The sequence below is a fragment of the Xenopus tropicalis genome, chromosome 4 (assembly GCF_000004195.4).
Source record: "Xenopus tropicalis strain Nigerian chromosome 4, UCB_Xtro_10.0, whole genome shotgun sequence".
Lineage (NCBI taxonomy): Eukaryota > Metazoa > Chordata > Amphibia > Anura > Pipidae > Xenopus > Xenopus tropicalis.
This window is the reverse complement of record NC_030680.2, coordinates 151,556,096-151,561,414: the sequence shown is the minus strand read 5'-3', so window position 1 is coordinate 151,561,414 and position 5,319 is coordinate 151,556,096.

Sequence of the window (5,319 nt, the reverse complement as noted above, 5' to 3'; positions counted from 1 at the left end):
TGCCCGACTGATAGACAGCTCTGGCGCCGATAATATACGTCACTAAGACGCGCATGAAAGCCGCTTGTCTGCACTTCCGCCCACATTCTCAGAGACCTTCTGATTGGCTGGCCCGAGTCCATGTGACTTCTTGCTGCACCAGTGGGATTCCCGCGTTTGGCCTGTGTGTTGTTCTTAGCGGGACCCTGAGAGCAGGGTTGTCAGGTTGGCGGGTTTTCCACCAAATTGGGCTACTAATTCAAATCCCAGGCGGGTTTCCAAAGTACAAACCCCCCAAGGTACAGTTTTGGGCTATTTTTTGGAGCCTTGGCGGGTTTGTAGTTTGGAAACTAGCCAAAGTTTTTTCCCCTCAGTGTAAGTCTGTCCCGCTGCATGCTGGGTAATGTAGTTTGTATCTAACAATTAGCCTACAGGTAGGATAAATATAAAACTACAATACCCAGCATGCAATTGGACAGTATAGACAGTGGCTTCTATTCTGTTTAGGCTCAACCTGTCTGCCCTACACCCTGCTCTATAGGGTATGGGATTGTACCATTATTTCCTGCTGTGATGTTATTTTGTGCAGTTTATCTTTAAGCTATAACTCAGGATCTCTTGGAGCTTCTGAGAGTTGTAGTTCAACGCACCCATATGTATATCATATCTGGGGTTATATCCGCCTGTGAGGGATCTCAGATAGGGGCACTTACTGACGGCGTTGCACTTGGTTTCTAATTCATTTCATGAATAAGTTGTGTTTTAAAGAAATAAATGACCTTGGACCATGGATTTTACATTCACTGTGAGAGATTCGCCACATACACTGCAGCTTCTCCCGCCGGGCCCGAGCGCTTCTGGGCAGGAACAGCCAAAGGGCAATAGATTCTTATTCCTCTGATAAGCAAGTAACTAATGACATAAAGGGTTAAATGGCCTGGGGCCACTGATGTCAACCCATAAACCTGCAGGTAGGGGAACCCCGCATTGTATGGGACCCATATACCTGCAGGTAGGGGAACCCCGCATTGTATGGGACCCATATGCCTGCAGGTAGGGGAACCCCGCATTGTATGGGACCCATATGCCTGCAGGTAGGGGAACCCCGCATTGTATGGGACCCATATGCCTGCAGGTAGGGGAACCCCGCATTGTATGGGACCCATATGCCTGCAGGGAGGGGAACCCCACATTGTATGGGACCCATATACCTGCAAGTAGGGGAACCCCGCATTGTATGGGACCCATATACCTGCAGGTAGGGGTACCCCGCATTGTATGGGACCCATATGCCTGCAGGGAGGGGTACCCCACATTGTATGGGACCCATATACCTGCAGGTAGGGGTACCCCGCATTGTATGGGACCCATATGCCTGCAGGGAGGGGTACCCCACATTGTATGGGACCCATATACCTGCAGGTAGGGGTACCCCACATGATAGAGGCACTGGGGCCAATGGACTGAGGACCTTACCTGAGGGGGGGGTGCATATGGGGAAGATGTCCTTACCTGGTGGGGAGATACAGACCTGGGCTGGAAATCTGCAAACTCTGGAAAATGCCATAAGTTCCTTACCTGGGGGTGTTACTGACAGCTCACAGCAGGGGGGCCGGTCTTACTGACAGCAGGGGGGCCGGTATTACTGACAACTGACAGCAGGGGGGCCGGTATTACTGACAACTGACAGCAGGGGGCCCCGCGTGCAGGGAGACTTTCTATAGAAATAATTAGTTTGGCCTTTAGCAAACATAACAGGAGGTAAATAAAATCTGTTGCTCAAATGGAAGAGCCTCACAGGCTGCAGCACCAATCAACTAGCGGCAACTCTGCTCCCACAATCCCCTGCTGCTCCCTTGCCATAACCCCCCCAGTACATAAGCACCCTGTATGCCCACAGGAACCTGACTGTATGTCATTATAGAGTATTGCCCATTGGTCCCCAGCCCTAGGGGCCCTGGCCAATGACACCCCTGGGGACACAGGGAAAGGAGCAAAGGAGTAAATGAGTGCGCCCCAGACTTTATTGGGGGAGAATTGATTTCTCTGATTGGGAATTGATAAGGAATTTTTTTGCCTATGTAAGTGCCCCCCCCTGAAGCTGCTGCCCCAGGCACGTGCCCTCAGGCAATACAAGAATATGCCCCTAAGCACAAACAGCTCTTCAATGTACAGGTAAAAGCCCCCAGGTGGTAAATAATAGCCCTGTAGAGGTACATGGGGTACTATGGACAAAACAGCAGTCTCTCCTGGTGCATTTACCCTTCTGCAGGAGTAATTGCCCCCTGTGGCCCGTTTTCTTATTTTAATGGGACTTTCAGGGTTTTGCCTTTATTTCCCAGCAATCACTTCCAATCCTGAGCCCCTGCGTGCCCCCCCGGAACAGGGAACTTCACCATGGAAACAACACTAAATGCCAGCTTTATCTTCCTCCCTATATGCCAGCTGGGGGGGGGTCTTTACCCCCAGAAATCTCATTACAGAGTGCATATTTGAGGGTCAGAGGGCCGGAATTATCAGTAAGGTTTGAACTAAGCACCCCAAGCATTTTGGGGCGCAGCCCCACCATCCCCCACCCCAAATGCATTACCCCCCTACTGTATATAAATGTTTTTACTTGTCCTTTAATACTGTAACAGAGGAGTCAATTGGACCTGCTGCGAGCCCCAACTTGCCTCTGTGGGGGCCCCCAAGACACAGTGGCGCCCCCCAGGCGCTCTGGCGAGAAGCAACAAGAGCCACAAACCTTCTCTTTTATGGTTTATTGAGTTTATCCACATGATCACAGTTATTATTATTATTATCATTGTACACGGAGGGGTAGGTACTACTTACAGACAGAATGCATATTCCAGTTCCGCACTTTCCTTTCCTTCTGTGAGTTACAAAATGCCCCTCGGTGCTTACGGGGGGGAAGGGGTTAACAGTCTGGTTGCTAATTCTAAGGTTTCCTATCGAATGCCGTGGTTATTAAAGAGTCAGTGAGGGGGGGGTGGGGAATTTACACACTATGTACAGTAACCGCTATATATCGGCCCCCTGGGGCCCCTCCTGGGACAGTCCATTTCCCAGCCGCTTCCATGTTGGATTATATACAGTTTCACCGCAGGCAGGAAGAGGAATGATATCTTACAATGGAACAAACGCATGCCGGACCGCAGAACACACGCTCCAATGGGACAGCAACACTTAGAGAGTCAATATACAGATCTGTAGAAATATCCGCTGAGCGAGTGTCAGCTTCTTGTACGAGTCCTGGTGCATGCAGCACAGCGTGGGGCTCACTCCGCACCGGGTAGCGGCCCAGCTTGCGTCTTCATATTGCAATACAATACATGTACAGTATATAGGAATAGAATTTAATCATTTGATTTACCCTTTACATTGTTGCACACGTCATTCTTAACTGAAAAAATACAAATACAGTGAGTGCTGATTCCAGGGAAGAGTCTCGCTGCCCGGGGGCCATGTCCGGCCGAGAGTGCGCCCACCTACATGCACTTACCCACCGGCTAGAGCCACGGGCAACTGTAGTATTTACCCCCTCCCTGTATCAGAGTTTCACCCTCTGGCTCTTTTATTATTCAATTGCATTTATTGGGGTGTAATAATAGAAACGGGGGTGTCTCCAGTATTCTAACATCAGAAGGAGATCTCACCATCAGTGATACATTGGGGGTGGGGAGGAAAGGGGATCTCACCATCAGCATAGGAAGGGGTTCCTTACTGTAAGGGCAGTCAGGTTATGGGATTCCCTACCAAGAGAGGGGGAATGAGTGATACATTGGGGGTGGGGAGGGAAGGGGATCTCACCATCAGCATAGGAAGGGGTTCCTTACTGTAAGGGCAGTCAGGTTATGGGATTCCCTACCAAGAGAGGGGGAATGAGTGATACATTGGGGGTGGGGAGGAAAGGGGATCTCACCATCAGCATAGGAAGGGGTTCCTTACTGTAAGGGCAGTCAGGTTATGGGGTTCCCTACCAAGAGAGGGGGAATGAGTGATACATTGGGGGTGGGGAGGAAAGGGGATCTCACCATCAGCATAGGAAGGGGTTCCTTACTGTAAGGGCAGTCAGGTTATGGGGTTCCCTACCAAGAGAGGGGGAATGAGTGATACATTGGGGGTGGGGAGGGAAGGGGATCTCACCATCAGCATAGGAAGGGGTTCCTTACTGTAAGGGCAGTCAGGTTATGGGATTCCCTACCAAGAGAGGGGGAATGAGTGATACATTGGGGGTGGGGAGGAAAGGGGATCTCACCATCAGCATAGGAAGGGGTTCCTTACTGTAAGGGCAGTCAGGTTATGGGGTTCCCTACTGGAATGGGGGGGGGGGTAAGCTATTTATTGATTGAGGGGTGGGGATTAAGTGATTTATTAGTTGGATTTTCAGTTACTTGGACTTTTGTAAAGTTCTATATTTGTACCCACAATGCACCCTTCTCTGTAGATATGAATAGATATTTCTGTAGGGGCTGCCATACTGCTTGCTGCTGCTCCTGTGAGACCTCTGGAGACACATTGTGTGTATATATATATATATGTATAGGTATATAGAGGGAGGCAGAGCCAAAGGGTTAACCCTACGGGGGCGGCCGCCCATCTTCCCTGGAAGCAGCCGCAGGTTACAGGTAGGTGCTACTCTAGTACAGAGGTAAGTGAGGCTACAGAGTAAATAGGTGATTATTAGAAGTCTTTACTATTATGAACAATAATACTGATATATTCTGCAAATATACAATATACTCTGTGTGGGAGACTATAGGGCATGCAGTACAGTTCCCTCTCCTTGCAACAGCGCCCCCTACCCACCCACATACACTAAGGGGCACCCCGAGGGGGCGGCTCATGTAGCTACGGACTGATGTAATGGGGGGGGGGATAGAAAAATATTCCTGTGAACCCCCATATTCTGAGGGAAAGCGTTCGCCCCGCCTCCATAATAATAACAAGTGCTTTGTTTCTATCCTGCTGGTTTTCATTTAATCTAAGGGGCCACGGGAACTACAACTCCCAGCGCCCCCGGGGGTTACGGGTCGGGGGGGGGGGGGTAGAATTCTAAAATTGAGAAAAAGAGAACCAAAACAAAAACCCCATCACAGTGCTAATGATCCTGAAGCACGAGGCACCGGACTTAGATTGTAAGCTCTGCAGGCCAGGGTCTCACTGAATAATCAGCATTACAGATTGGACTCAGTTACAGGCAACTCAAGCAATGGGGGGGGGGGGGCAACGCTCGGCCAATGAACAGACAGAAGAGAAAAGGGGAAATAAAGCCTAAAAAAGTTGTAAAATACATTCTCTGCTATAAAAGGTTCCCGTGTGGGAGAGGAAAGGGTT